The sequence below is a fragment of the Ctenopharyngodon idella genome, chromosome 18 (assembly GCF_019924925.1).
Source record: "Ctenopharyngodon idella isolate HZGC_01 chromosome 18, HZGC01, whole genome shotgun sequence".
Classification (NCBI taxonomy): domain Eukaryota; kingdom Metazoa; phylum Chordata; class Actinopteri; order Cypriniformes; family Xenocyprididae; genus Ctenopharyngodon; species Ctenopharyngodon idella.
In genome coordinates, this window is record NC_067237.1 from 11,335,342 (window position 1) to 11,352,143 (window position 16,802).

Consider the following 16,802-nt stretch of genomic DNA (forward strand, 5'->3'; position numbering starts at 1 on the left):
CAGCTGCACGGTTTGCCAGCTGGCACCGTGCCCCATTGGCAGGCCGCTTGCTTAGAACAGCGCGCCCGTCTTGATCAGGCCACCTGTCTTTGCTGTGAAGGCGTGTGGCAGAGCTCACTGAGGAGAGAGAGGAGGAGGAATCTGCTAAAGCAGCCCAAGAACAAAGAGCTGGCGCTGGGCACTGCCCTCCACAGCAGGACGAGACCCTCTCACAGGAGATCAGTGCTGGTTCAGAGAGGAAACACTGCTGTGTTTTAACTAGAACTAGAGATTTCTTATGAATGAGTCTCAACATTATTTTTGTTGTTGTTGTTGTTGCTCTGTCTGCCTGAAAGCAAACACCTATTCTTCATTTCCTCAACAAGATGCATTTCTTCATTCATTTTCATTGTTCCTTGTATGGTATGCCCACATGATTTCTTTATTTTAACCACATGATTTCTTTTTCTATTTAAGTCACATCAGTTCTAGTACACTATCAGAAACAGGATGTGTTAGTATATGCCCAAATTGTGTGTGTCTAATGGGGATTTGTGTGTTAGGAAGGGTTGATGACTGCCTTTGTAATAAAGGGGGAAAAAAGTCAAAGCATGTAGTTCTTGTCAGCTCGTCATTGTGTTAACAAGCACCTGCTCAATTATTCAGCACCGCGTGTGTGTCTCTAGAGTGAGTCCGATTCAATAATGGAGGAGCCTGTCTCTGACCAACAACACATGTCATTCACATAAGCAGAGGAAATTAGATTTGGGTCAGCGCTCAGTTAGAGTGGATGTGAAAAAGGCCAGATCGCATAGATGGGGGACAAGGAGCGTTCCTAACCACGTTACTAACCACATACAGTAAAGCTTATGAATTATTGATATTTATGGTTTGTTGAGATTGTGTGATGATATCAGTAGCAACAAATCTCTTTAAAGCATAGTCATTTCTGGATTTCAATAAAAAAATTAAAAAAAACATTGATTGCTATTATAATGAAAAATAACAAAATTTGACTGAAGATTGAAATAAAAGCAATAAGGTACAATTGGCTGTTTTATATTGGGAATATAGTCATTATTCACCATACAGCATGGCAATGAGGGCATATTATATATTAAACCATCAAGACAATAGTATAATATATATTGCAATAGTATAATAATAATAAAATAAAATATACAAGACTGATTTTCATTCAAATATTTTTATAGTTTTAGTCCATGTTTCCCGTGAACTCTAAAATAAGAGTTCACTGCTATTAAAAAAGCCCTTTGATGTGCCCCACCTCAACTTTCTATTTCAGTGGTAAATATGTCAAACAAGCAAAGAAAACTGCACTCGTTCAGCCATTTAATCTTTTTCTTTAAAATAATAATTATTAATAACCATTAAAATTGTCATCACATAGGTTATACATATGAATACATTATAAATATGATTTTAATTCCACAGGAGAAGAGTGAAGTAAAGAAATAAAAGCAGGAGCATGTGCGTTCCTCTTGTTGACATGGGTATGTGTGCTTCTGGAGGTCAGAGGTGACAGAATATTAACGACAGTTTCTGTCTAATTACGTTGGCTGGGTTTCATAGTTTTTATAGGCTTAAGGCTGACCTGTGACCTCCTCCTGACCGCAGAGTCAGTCTTCTAAACCTCTTAACCTCACACCACCCAAACACACTGACCTGAAGACTGCAGCAGTTTAAAGTGTTAGAACGCCATTGAAGTACTGATGTATGAGGCTCCGGTTTTATCTTCTTGCTGTCTTGAAATGCCAAAATGACATAAGAGTGCGATAAATCTGCAACATTTTGAAACAGGATATCACTGATAAAAAAAAAAAAAATTCGAACAATTCTAAAGTTTTTATTGTTTACAATTTTAGTTTCAATTTGTCATTCCAATTTAGATAAGTTAATTATCAAATAATGGTTTGTAATTTTTGTTCAGGTTTGTTTTGTTTTTTTTGTTTTTTTTTCTACATGGGAAGAAGAGTCTCAGGGCTATATATAGTGTTATCAGCATCTAGTGGTATTTTCATATTCCATGAAACTTTAATAAACTTTTGATATATAAAATAAACCACACTGTCAGAAACAAACAAACAAAAAAAAAAATAGAAACTTCACGGGCTATTTTTTAAAAAAAATATTTTATTTTATTTAAAATATTTTTTATTTTAGGGAATGATTTGATTGATAGAGACATGATTTATTTAAAGGATAATAACATTGGGCAGGACTTTGGGAATTCCATTTGAAATTGATTGAATGGTAGTCTCTATGTGACAGATTGTTGAAGAGACAGATTTTAAAAATAAGAGGGATTGACAATGGCAGCCAAATGTCATTTTAGATACATGCTCATGGTCTTATTTCTCACAATAAGACAAGAATTATATATTAAGAGGGTCAATTTGATTTCATGTTGACTTTCTTCGTTTTTGTGATCCCCTCTAACGCAAGCCTCTGTGTGTGCAGATGAGAGACAGATTGTGTTCTGTTTCTCAGCATGCTGTAGAGATTTGTGACAGCTACAGACACACACTGTGCTTTGAGTCTGTGCTGTTGTGGGGATAGAGGAAGTGTCTGTGAGCAAGCGTAAACCTGCGAACACAGCCGCGGATCAGACGTCTCACCGCTCCAACTCCACAATAAGAGAGCTTGTGCTTTTGTTCTGCTGAAATCCAATTATAGCAGCTCTGCCTCTGTGTTCTCATTCCTCATTGTCCAAGCCCCCTAAATGCAGAACGCAGCGCTGGATCCAGATAACTCAAATGAGCGGGATCTGTTAGCAGTGAGCTGCCAGTGTTTAGCGCACTGTACATGAACCCAATAGAGTTCTCATGGGATTCCATGTATACCTAGACCTTATAAGTTCTTGAATATGTTTTGTAGTAGAGGAGCTATGCTGCAGCATGTTCATGTAAAGAGCCTTTACATGAACAAGCAGCAATTTCTAGCAGCTCAGACTGTAAAATGAGACTTGTGTGTTTTTTTCAACCTAGATACCTCTGCACAAAATACCCCTAAATAAGGACATTTAAAACCTAATCCGATGGTAACAATAAAGGACCATGGTACTTATGTTTTTTGTTTTGTTTTTTGTAGCAGGGTAGTGCCATGGTAGTCATTAAAATATTTTGGAATACCATGTAAATACCAAACTATATCAATATGGTAATTATTCAGTACCATGGTATATACAGTATATCGAAGTATTATGGTGTTTACTATCTGTTGCATCACTGTACTACTGTATATGGATCCACCAGCCAATGGGCAGCAGCTGTACTAACGAAGTAATGGATGCTGACACATTCTTCTCTCACTATTAATGGTTTCAGCCATTTTACTAGCTTGCACCACTAATGCTCTCTCTCCAAATTCCTGCCCTCCATAGACAAGTCAGCCAACCCAGTGTTAGCAAATGACTGACAGTTAAAGGTGGGTCAGCACCCTAAATGTTTTGGTGCTGGTACTGTCATATAGACAAGTGTGATTTATCACAACATGATTTCAATGATAGTAAGGACATTTTATGTCTGCTGATCCAAATTTTCTTTTTTTTTTTAACTAGTTCAGTGGTGTTTTGAAGGTAAGCTCTTATGCCCTTGCAGATCTTCAGTTACCTGGATGGTGGAGCTCCATGCTGCCTGCCCCCTCATTAGAAAATAATATTCAAGAACCATTTTACCCAGGAACAAACTACCTGAGAATATTCTCTGTCTATCTTTCTATTTGAAGGTTGAAACTGCAGCAGAAAATAGGTCTGTGTGAGAGATGTAATGAGATGGAGTGTGTGTGTGTGTGTGTGTGTGTGTGTGTGTGTGTGTGTGTGTGTGTAGTCTGTGAGGCCTCTCTCTCAGTCGGTGCTGTCAGATGGAAGTAGATTTAGGATCTGACAGATCTTGGGGGAGGTGATGGGGTCACAGCGCAGTAGCCTCTGTCTCTCTGTGTACATTCTCATGCTGCTTTTGTCCTCTCGACCTTCTCAGCGTTCACTCGCCCCCTCCATTTAACACCACACATCCATCAACACCCGCCTCCCTGGAGATCACCGTGGCAACCCTTTACATGGCAAGGGCAGAGGGCCCCTGGGGGATGCTTTCTGGCGCCATGACAACAAGGGCTTCCTTGAGTCAACCCGCTTATTCGTATGATTTGGGTAGTGTAAAAGCAACAATCCTGACGGGGAAAAAAATGTCTGTACTGGGCTTAGGATTTTACACAAGTTGAAAACAACACTGTTCAGAGTAGTCAAATCCAAATGCACCCTTGGAATGGCCTGCCTATTATTTCTAAAAGGAAAAGTTTGTACGCTGTTCAAATTATGTATATTTTCTGATGTGCGGTTTCTCACTATGCAACATGGACAACTTGACCTTCCATGTTAAACATGGTCCTTCTTGGCTCATTTTTTGACAGGACTGCAAAAAATGAAGACAGCACCATAGCATACTACGGTTTCGAATGTTATCCCTTGCATAATGCATACTATATATATATATATATATATATATAAAAAACACTGAATTTTTAAATAATTAAACACTGTGAATATATATGGCTTTATGTATGGTCAGACACTTGCATGTCATTATACTTATAACATTTAACCAAAATCAAGCTCAAATAGAGTTACAAGTTTGAACAGTGAATTTTGGAGAATTTTGGACATACAATATGTGTTTTGTCCATCATTAGAAAGGCCGCATCACATTGCTTTCATCAACTTACAGGTTGTAAAGCTTATTGTAGGTATGTAGACGCTCAGTTTTTTCTGTCATTTGGCCAAAATCTCATGTTACAATAGAAGAAGTGCTACGCACAGGCTATTTAAGACAGGCTATGACTCAACGACAGACGCTAGACTAAGACACTATTCTCCGCTCCTCAAATGCATAAAACATTAGCTTTTACTTATATAGTGTTTTTTGAGAAACACTACTTATTTACAGAACCAGTTCTTTATTTACCCTTGCACTGCAAACAAGCAAAGATGTTTTAAAATGTATGCAGCACTTTTTTCAAGATTGAGGCAGGGTGGAGTTATGTGGTTTTACCGACAGTTTGAGGATCCAGTGAAGTTTGGAGGGTTAGTCACATGCTCATTGGTTAAATACTTGTAAAACCCACAGATAGATGTAAAGGGTGACGAATAGAAATGATTGATGAAAAAAAATGAAGAGGTTTCCACCCAACAGTGACAATATGTTGTTGTTATGCAATTTTGCATATTGTCTTATAATGCACTACAAGGTACACATAGTATCTGCCAAGTATAAATATCATCTAATTCTATTTAGACCTAGTAAAAATAAGATACCTTTTGCTGTTTACATGTTACATGTTAGTTTTAAAATATTTTTGATTGCCATGAAAATAATGTCACAGTGCAAAAAATCATAATGGTCCTAAAATAGGTGTATTTTCTTTAAGCAAAATATTTTTTCTTACATAGGCCTATATTTCACCCCCAACATGTTTTTGATGGGTTTTGTAAAATTCACTCACACAGTAGGTATGTCACAGTATGCAGTAAGCAGTGTCTGTCTTGTCTTTAAATGACAGAAAGCCTGTAGTTTAACAACAACTGCTTTCTCTGTCTGTTCTGTAATTACACATCTCTTCAGAGTGTGAGTGTGTGACCCTCACAGTGTCTCTGCCATCAGACGCACCATATGATACAGTGCAGTCGCTGCCCCTGAGACCGCCCTGCTAATTAGCTGACACCCCTCGCCCAAAACCCTCGCCCACCCGCTGCTCTCAGTACCGCTCTTGAGTGCTCACCCTTTGCCTCAAACACTCATGCTCTGCCTATTTACTCTCACTGAAAACAAGTCTATGATTCCTTTAATGCTTCCAAGCTTCCTGACTGTACTTTTAAGCAGCTGTCAGCAGGATTATTGTGGATCTAGTCATTCAGGTGTAGCATTAGCAAGCTAAGACACCCAACAAAGAGCTCAGATTACCAAGACCAGCCCAGTGAAGTGTATGCTTTTAGTGCATTGTAAAACTACTGGTTCTGGAGACCTAAAGCACTGCACGTTGGCCACATCCACACAGCAGCAGAATACGGTTGTCAGTCCTGTTTTTGAAAGCTTAATACAGCTATGTTTACACATGTAACAACCACATTCTATAACCAAACCAACACCCATTAATCAAAACCATATTTTCAACGAAACCCAGCTGTGTGAATGGAACCGTACAGAGCAACTAATTGTCCCCTGCCCTCAAGAGGCGCTCTAGATGCTATAAGCTGCGGTCTTTAGCATCCTTGTTAGTGTTCGCTTCCCATGCTGCTTGATGCTTGTTTGAATCCTGCTCTGAATGGTGTGTGTAGGATCAGTTAGATTTGTGCCATATCCTGGAGGGGAGTGAAGTTTAGGGAGGTGAGTGTAACGGATGCAAGCTAGGAAGAGCTGTGCAGGTAAACCACACTCACCTGCCCTCAAGAGGTGCACTAGCAGCTGATGCTATAGGCTACAATCTTTAACGTACTTGTAAGTGAACCCGCCTTCCATGCTGGTTAATGCTGGTTTACATCCAACTCTGACATTTCTATATTCACACCTATTAAGTAAATGTGGGTCAATTCCAAACATAGAGGCTGCATCCGAAAACCTAGGCCTCGCTGCCTTATCAGGCAATGACTTGTAAGGCAGTGTTTGTGCATGAAGGCACCTCACGAAACTGATTTTGGACAGACTTCCGAGGCAGCGTAACAGTTTTATGATTTACTGCAAAATAGCACGAGCTTTGGTGGGAACTAAACAAATATTTAATTACTACAGCAGTAATTTCTCGCTAGAAATGACATCAGGAGTGGAAAATGTCGGTCAAAAACGTACATTTACTCACAAACTGACCAGCAACTTTCGGACGCCAGCTTTAATTTTCTAGCTCGACTGTCACAGAATGGAAAGCACAGGATTGTGGGATATCAAAGGCAGCGAAGGATACATCTATGCTGCCTTCAAAAATCGATCAGATGAAGGTATCTCAGGAAACAGGAAGTGAAGCTAACATTGGATTCGGACGTGCCTTGATGCCTTCCTACTTTGAAATGTGTCCTCCGAAGGCAGCATTTTCCAGTTTTCAGACACAGCCAGAGAGTGTGGCCATAGCCACAGTGTGTCGCCCTTATTTAACACACCTGGTTCAGATCCTCAGCTTATTAGTAGAAAGCTACATGAACTGAACTGAATGTGTCAGATGAGACAGTTAAGCTCAACTCATCAAAACAGTCAATATTCAATAAAAAAAAAACTTTCAAACCTTTTTCAGTGTATGAAGTAGTTGCGTTTTGCCCCCATAGGACAATATAGCTCTACTAACAGTCATTATACTCCAGTTACACAGAACAGTACAGTACAATGTTGTGTCAAAATGTTTCTCCATATATCACCTCATTCAAAGGTCTCTGCTCATCTCATCTGTGGACTGTGAAAATAAATTTATTCTGCTTTCCTCTCCAATCTCCTCTACTAAGATAACTGCAGGGAGAGCCGTTCAGCCCTCTGCCCTGTTAATTAGCCCTGTAATTACAATGTGATCAGTGCAGCACAACTCGAGTGTGTAATGGTGTGCTGCTTAAGTCTCACCAACAGAGTCTAGTTACTGTTCTCCTGTTATGTGAGTACTGCATCGAAATTGTTTAGTGACATTTAAAGGAATATTTCACCCAAAAACTAGAATTATCGTAGCATATTTACTCCACCGTAACTTTCAAATATCATTTGCGCATATTCAAGCTTCAAACTTAGCAGCAAGTGATCGATGACATGGGAAGACACGTTAAGCATGGGTCTGTTCCTTAGACAAAGCCATCGTATGAGTTTAGAAGACTTGAAATATAGTTTTTCCACTCACTGTCCACTTTTGTTTTATGGAAAACAGCATCTGCATTCTCCTGCTGATATAAATAGGGAAAATACTGGGGACAGTGTTTCCTACATGACACCACACCAAAAACAACTGTGTTAGCTGAGTTGTGATTGAACTCTAAACTGAAGGTGATAAGAGACATGTTGCAAAATAATAAAATGAAAAATATATATATATGATTTGCCACCGTTTGATGTTTGATTTGCCCCTGTGCTGCATTCATTTCATTCATAGAGTTTACACTCATTCATGTATCATATCGTACAAGGTTTAAAACGTGTAAATAGACATATCAAATACTAGAAAACATGTATGATGTTTTACTCCTGGCAGGCTCTGATTTCTGGGAGACGTGCAGAGACGGCTATGCAACTATTGATTTGCGAACATCATGCTCATTCCATTCATTGAGCTTAGACTCATTCACTTCATACATTCATTATTGCGTAGTGATAATATAGCAATAATATTGTGCTCTCCCCTGGCTCACCTGTTATCCAGCAAACACGGGAAGTGTCTTTTTTCTATTATTCGATAGAATTAGTTATTTGCCATTTTCCGTGCTTTTCCAAATAAGGTGTTCAGCATCGAGCACATCCCTAATATATTGTGATGTCCTGGCTGTTTAATTTGATATCAGTTTTTATCAGAATCTGAGCAAACATGAGCTAAACCCGTACATTACAGGGCAAATCACAGTCTAAAAGCGCCGTTTTCTGTCGCAACTCAATTTGGACAAAATGTGCACAGCAGTATAGCCCCGCTTTCTCTTTTTCTCTCTATTTGTAGTCTTTCTCGAATCCTTCTCCATATTTCTTTCTCTCTCTTTGCCCAGCCTCTTTGCCTAGTCCACTGCTTCCATTGGGAAGTGTGATTTGTCAGGGCAGCAGCCTAGTGTTTGAAACCAATTAAGCCTTTACAAACGAGTATTAATCATCAGGGCCAAGGCCGATCAAAGGCAGGCCTCCCACATCCGGAGGTATAGATTTCCATTCGGTGGAGGGAGAGAGGCCAGTGTGTGTCTCTCTGTGGGCAGATCACCTCCTGTTCCAGCAGCAGATAATTTGTTTTCAATGGGTCTGGATCAATGGGCTTGACTGTTCTAGGAACAGAAGGGACACTGCACTGGTAATTGGATGGAGTAAATTGCAGTATTTGTGAAAAGCCAAACAGGTGACGTCAGACAGCCCAAGCAAAAAGACCCCAACTGACTTCCGTTTGAGTGTATCGTTCCATTAAATTGACTGAAGCTGTGATGCATGTCCTATTGGCTTGATTTTAAAAGGTCAAGTCTTGCTGTATTAAAGCACTCTATTTTTCAGCTTGTAAATGAGAGACTGTACTGTGATCACCATACAAATCACCAGTACATCACAGCCATCTCTCTACATCTGTAGCCATGACAACACCACCAGCAGATGACAGTGAGCTTCTCTCCTCTCCCTATCTGTCTATTTGCCTCATCATCTGAGTTAAAGGCTCTGTTAAAGTTGGGATGGGCAGCCGTCACCTCTAATTTGCCGATTAATCTGTAACAAGCAGGCACACTGATCCCTGAGGAGTTACAATCTACACACTGCTCCTCTGACTTACATCTGTCCTGCTGCTACGCTGTAACCCTTTACACATAAAGCAGCTGCAACTGACCTAACAGCATTCATGTATTTTTTACCTTTTAGAATTCTTTATTGCTAATAAATCTCATCTCTGTTCCAAAATCTAGTGAGCTGCCTACCTAGACAGGCATCATAGGTAAATATATGTGGTAGTGTCACATGTATCATGTGGATAAGTATACCAGATAAATACCAAAATGCCCTGCGACAAGCTCTGTGTTCGGTAATCTTAGATGGAAGATATATATATTTTTAATATATATATTAAAACAGTTATCACATAATAAAAATATTAAGGTCATTTCATCAAAATGTTAAACAAATTTATTAAGTGGAATCCTTTTCGCATCAGCGCCGATCCATTCCTTAATTTGTGTCCTTCAGTCAGGCTGTTGACCGGAACAAATGCGACTGGCAGTGCTCAATGACCCTGCTCACTTGAAGCTAATGGAGCCTCGTTGACGCTGCCTTAAAATTACAAGCACGCCTCCCCTCGAGAGAGAGCAGTCTCTTTCCTCGTACATGGATACTGGAGGCATCAGACTGGGATTCCACTGAGCCATTTTCCCAGATTGTTTGTGGGAAGCCGAGCCGCCAACAGAAGATGCCGACGCCCAGTCACAGCAAGAACAGCAAATTCACTTTTCAGTTGGACATTGAATCCTCTGTTGGACACTTTATTTCCTCTTTTTAATATTTTCTATTCATTTTCTTCAAAAGAGAAATGCTTTCGAGTCTGAAACCACTGTGTCTGTTTTTGCTCACACCACATTTGCCATGGAAAACTGTGCTGTGGAGTGATACAAATAGTAGCTCTTTGAAGTGGTTTATCATAAATAAACCATGACTATAGACAAATTAGCATTATGAACCAGTATTCGTTTTATAAATGTATACAGTAGTTTAATATTATGTTTACTCACTCTAAGGCTGTATTCGTTAACATGAAATAAGAATTAACAATACTTTTTGCAACAGTACTTCAGTAATTATTGTAGTTCCAGCGAAAACAAATCTTAATGCTGCACTACAATGACTTAAGAGGGTTTACTGATTATGTTGTGGACAATTTGATTGACCTGCTCAAAGCCCAGACCTGATCAGCACTGAAATGCTGTTTTGGACCCTTCCCAAACTGTTGCAACAAAGTTGAAAACACAAAATGTCATGTGGAGAATGAAACCTGAAAAATTGAATGAAAATTGTCTTCAAATAAAAAACTGTAATAGCCAAACGCATGACGATCCTGCCTGGAAAGTGACATTATGATGAGACAAAGTTCTTTGTATTGTGAAGTAGTACAAGCATTGGAGATGGGGGGATAACTACGACAGAAGCTTCTTCTACACTGCATCCTCAATGTATCGATCTGCACAAGGTGATATAACATTGGCTAAAAATGTCTTATATTTTGTCTGCAAGAACAACCTCTCAGCTTGTAATCCACAACAAACACAAAGAAGTTATTACTTTAAAGACTTCTCTCCTGTTAGATCACACGAGTATCACTCAGCAGACACCAGCATCACAATCAACTTGTTACGTGAAGATGAAGTGCGTGTGAGGAAACGGCCTCTCCATCATTTGTCATGTGTCAGAGAGTAAGTGCGTGCTTTGTTTGGCTCCTATCTCTCTGAGATGGATTACCTTCATCAGCACATGTCAGGAGCAGTGAGGGAAATTTATTGAGCATGTGACATTAAGCAGCCAACAGGGATGACATCACCACCAAGCAGGAAATCGATGCGACTCCTAGCTTTCGCTAGTCTCCTTAATTGTTATGCAATTTGAGACTTAAAGAGACAGACCATGAGCAGGACACAATTCTCATGTGATTTTGCCAAGACATGTGCTGGATAAACATCTATTTTGAACATAGTCCAGGTTGTTCCAGAACTTGTGCTACTTGCTGCTATCACATTCACTGTTCCTCGATGTCACCTCCCACATTACACCACAACTCTTTTTGTTAATTATTAATGTAACTTTTGTCTTTACTTTGCAGAACCTAAACAGCCTGAAGATGTGCACGGAAACAATAAGATGTTTGATTTAAGTAGTCCATCACATGAGCTGGGTGTAAAGTAAAATATATTTATATAGCACCTGCAGACAGATGTTGTAAAGTGCTTCACAATTAGGGATGCATCGATATATAAATTTTGGCCAATATGATAAATGATAGTTCTCTGTATTTGGAAGCCAATAACATATATATTGGCTGATAAATCTAAATCTTGATCCGAGCCTGATTACAAAAAACAAAAAGCAAATAAATACAATGGACAGTTGTTTTTATTTTAAAACGGCAGAAAACAAGGAAAGAGCTAGATCATTCTTTTCCCTAAATCATTTACTAAATGTATCCTACTTTGAAAGTAAATATTGCCATTTATTTTATACTCATCTTTTGCTGTTGTTGGTGTTGTGCTGGTATTTTGAGGGACTGCTCGTTCTCTGTCAAATGTCTTTCATCCTGCTGCTCTCCTCAAACATCATTATAAAATCAGACTTGCTCTCAAACAGATCCCTGGGTGTGGAGTTTGTGTATTTGTTTCAGTCCTCCAGTGTTGGCAGTGAATTCAGATAGTTGTTGTGGGTTGAAATATCAGAGGAAAGCTGCCTCATTTCAATGACATCACAGTCACACATTTGAAACTAGAAGCTAATTGGTAAAATTCTGGAAAGCTACAGTGAAAGCTCCTCCCACTGTAATACCTTCTTTGTTGAACAGAAAAGGCTGCAGTCTCTTCTATTTGGCATCCAGTTAAGGTTCTTGCTGTACAAGACTTGGTTGTCTGTATAGAGCAGCACTCTATTGATTTATGTTTCTTTTCTTTTGTTTTTTAATTAAGCTCGAACCATTTAAAAGTCAGACTCCATTCAACCTATCTGAAAATGTTTTGTTTTTGTTTTTTATTTCATGTATTACATTCCCAACACAGCCAAAATTACATCTTCCTGTCTGTTATGATAATGAGCCGTTCTCACACCAATCAAGCAGAGAAGAAATGAATGAACACACCCCACTGAAATTATCCACATGATCTTGCAGTCAGTATCTGAACACAACATAGTGCATTAAATAAGCATCAGTGTTCATGTTGAATAAAGCACTCTCTCTGCCTTCCCAGCATGCTTAATTAATCCAATTGAGCTGCTTAGTGTCTCATCAATAGCCATTGTTTAAAGATGGCTAGGTTATCCAGGCAAATCCCATCCGCAGAAGCTCGCTTCATTACCCGAAAATACTCACGAAAGAGAACGGAACTGCGCTCATGCAGATTAAGAGAGAAGAGTTTTCTCATATAATCCTGCAGCTCAAATCTCTCCAATCAGACAAGAGCGCCAGTTCATGGCTGCATTTATTGGATTGGAATGGATTTGATTGGGTGGCTTATAGTTTTAACACGCTGGAAAACGACCGTCATGCTTTCCCTGGCTTTGCATGTGCTGAGCTGGAGTGTGCATGTTTAGCGTGTTAATCTCTCTCTGATCTGGGTGAAACTGAAGTTCATGTTAACAGAGAAAAAAGAGGTTTAGAATAAGGAGAGAAAGGGGTTCTTATTGGTAAAAATTATTTTATTAATTATTAGGCTTAAATGAAAATTCTCACAGTGAGACTTGGTAACCACAGGTAAAAACATACATGGCTACTCACTACCACTGTCAAATGATATGTTATATAGGCCAATAAAAAATGCCTAAACTACACCTTAACAAAGACATGAATTATATATTCCCCTACCCACCTAATAAATATATTGCAATATAAATGCCTATAACGTAGTTTTCAATATACAGTGCTCAGCGTAAATGAGTACACCCCCTTTGAAAAGTAACATTTTAAACAATATCTCAGAGAACGCAAAAACAATTTCCAAAATGTTGACAAGACTAAGTTTTATATAACATCTGTTTAACTTATAACATGAAAGTAAGGTTAATAATATAACTTAGAGAACAAAATTTTCAGTTTTACTCAAATTAGGGTGATACAAAAATGAGTACACCCCACCTGAAAGTCTCTGGAGCAAAGCTAAATTTTAGGCTACAAATGTCTAATTTAACAAGAATTCAACCACAGGTGAGTCTAATTATTCATTACACAGGTGTCCAGCAGGCAGTTGACTATAAAAGGGTGTTAAAACCCCTTCCTATTTCATGCTGTCAGCAATGGCACCACATGGAAGAGAAATGTCACAAGACCTGAGAAAGAAAATCATTTCTTTACACCAGAAAGGTGAAGGCTACAAGAAGATCAGCAAAGCTTTACTGATCATTCAGAATACTGTAGCAAAAGTGGTACAAAAATTTAAAAAAGATGGAACTGCAAACATCTCACAGAGACGTCCAGGTTGTCCACGGAAGTTAACACCTCGACAGGCGCGTCTTCTGATGAGAAGGGTTGAAGAAAATCGGCATGCAAGTTCACTGCAGTTATCTATAACTGGCGTACAGTGCAGAGGAATGGCATGCATGGGTGCCGTCCACGAAAGAAGCCTCTCCTAAAACCCAGGAACAAAAAAGCCCACCTAGAGTTTGCCAGGGCCCATGCTGACAAAGAAGAAGAATGCAGGGACTCTATACTCTGGAGTGATGAGACCAAGATAAATGTTTTTGGAACTGATGGCTTCAAAACTGTATGTGGAATACAAAGAAAAATGCATGGTGCCTACAATGAAACATGGTGGTGGCAGTGTCCTTATGTGGGGCTGCATTTCATTGATGGCATCATGAATGTATCACAGATGTACTGCTCTATACCGAAAGAGAAGAAGCTACCATCACTCCATGCCCTTGGTTGTCGTGCACTTTTCCAACATGACAATGATCCTAAACATACATCTAAGGCCACTGTTGAATTTCTGAAGAAGAACAGGGTGAAAATGATTCAGTGGCCAAGTATGTCTCCTGATCTGAACCCATTCGAACACCTATGGGGAATTCTGAAGACACAAGTTGAGCATCACTCTCCATCCAGCATCCAGTCTCTAAAAGAGGTCATTCTTGAAGAATGGAAAAAAATAGATGTTGCAAAATGTCGCCAACTTGTTCATTCCATGCCTAGAAGACTTGGTGCTGTCATTAAAAATCATGGAGGCCATACAAAGTACTAGATGTAGTAGTTTTTGTTGTGGGGTGTACTCATTTTTGCATCACCCTAATTTAAGTAAAACTGAAAAATGTGTAATCTAAGTTATATTATTAACCTTACTTTCATGTTATAAGTTAAACAGATGTTACATTAAACTTAGTCTTGTCAACATTTTGAAAATTGTTTTTGTGTTCATTGAGATATTGTTTAAAATGTTACTTTTCAAAGGGGGTGTACTCATTTACGCTGAGCACTGTAAATATTCCACATTTCCACAAACCATGGTAATTTACTACAGTTCATTTATGGTAAATGTCTTCTATCTTCATTCATGGCACATTTCTCCTGTTTTCTTCATCAGTCTTGTTGGGAATGTTAAGACTGTTTCATCCGATTTAAAACTAGTTTAATCATCGAGTGATTTGTAGTTTGTAAACGAGAGGTGTGCGTCGAATTGAAACACTTCTCACTAGATGTCGCAACGCTGATTAATAATGGTGACCGGGAATAAATGCAGCTCCATTAAGCTTCCGTTCCGTTATCCACTGGGCCGTGCTGCGTAGTTCAATGTAAACTAGTGAAACACATGAAAACAGTGCTATTTGTTCTGTATTTGTTGTTACTGACCGAGAAACGACTTCAGATGATTCAGTGACAGAGTGGTCCGAATGAATCCAAATCATTTCAGATCGTTATGTAAGCACGTTTGGCCAATTCACGGAAAAGAAAGAATCGAAAGAAGATGATTGGCGGGCCGGATTTGGCCCACGGGCCACCAGTTGACGAGCCCTGGTATACTGGATAACAATATTAAGATTTTTATATGTTTTAAAGGCTTTTATTGGCAAAAACATTCAATTTATGCAAACAGTCAATATTTACAGTGTTGACTTCTTGATAACTTCTGCAGTATGCTCTGGCATGCTGAATATCAGCTTCTGGGCCAAATCCTGACTGATGGCGATCCATTCCTGCCTTATTAGTGTTCAGATTTGATCACAATTTGTAGACTTCTGCTTGTCCACTCGAGGACTGACCACAGGTTCTTTATGGGATTAAGATCTGAGGAGTTGCCTGGCCTTGGCTCCAAAATTTCAATGTAATGATCTCAGAGCCACTTCATTATCACTCTTGCCTCATATTGGAAAATGTACAGATCATCACCAAATTACTCCTGAATCATTGGAAGAAGTTGTTCTTGCAGGATGTTTTGATATTCTTTATTCATAGCAGTGTTTTTGAGCAGAATTGTTAGAGAGCCCACTCCCTTGGATTAACAGCAACACCATACATGAATGGTCTCAGGATGCTACACTGTTGGCATGACAGAGGACTCTAGCTAGAGTTCACCTTTTCTTCTCCAGGTAATCGAATTTCCAGATGTCCCAAAAAGTCAGAAGAAATATTTTCTTTATCAGAGAAAATAACTTTACTGCTGTCAATTCTGTCCAATGCTTGTCATACCTTCAGAATTTCAGTCTGTCCTTGATGATTTTCTTGGAGAGAAGTGGCTCCTTTGCTGCCTTTTTGACAATAGGCCATTTAGACAATTTGCCTCACTGTGCGTGCAGATGCAGTTACGTCCACCTGCTGCTGGTATTGTGCAAACTTTGCACTGGTGGTGACACAATTCTATAGCTGACCCCTCAGGTGGAGACGTCCTGGCGCTTACTGGACACTCTGGGACGTCCTAAAGTCTTCTTCACTGCAGTTGAACCTCTCTCCTATAAGTTCTTGATGATCCCGTAAATGGTTCTTTCAGGTGCAATATTTTTTGCAGCAATTTCCTTGCATGCGAGGCCAATTTGTATCTTTTTCTTGTTTTCTGGTACAAACATGTAAACATCCTTAAAAAAATAATTTAGCTCCAAGATATTAAAGGGGTCATGAATTGAGAAATTAACTTTTCCTTGAGCTTTTGATATATGAGGTCATTGTACTTTTAAAATATCCTGTAAGTTTCAGAACTGAAAACTTCCTTGTTAGTCCAATAAAAGCTTTTATTGACACCAGGCCCAACGAGCGACTCATCCTGGAATGTGCCTATCTGTCATAGATAGGTGAAACATGCATATTCCAATGCAAAATGACCAGTTAAGTTTGCCTGATATGTAGTCATTCAGAGACTTGTTAGTTGGCAATGAGTGCACACACAGTATATCCTCATGTACATCATGTTTCGTCTTGAAATATATAGCGCACAGAAACAAGTAATA

The 16,802-nt window shown here is 39.1% G+C and overlaps 1 protein-coding gene across 3 annotated transcripts in view; it reads left to right on the forward strand.

The window, feature by feature from the left end:
- gse1b (Gse1 coiled-coil protein b) overlaps positions 1-16,802 on the forward strand; it is a 234,727-nt gene that overhangs the window by 125,292 nt on the left and 92,633 nt on the right. The window lies entirely within an intron of this gene.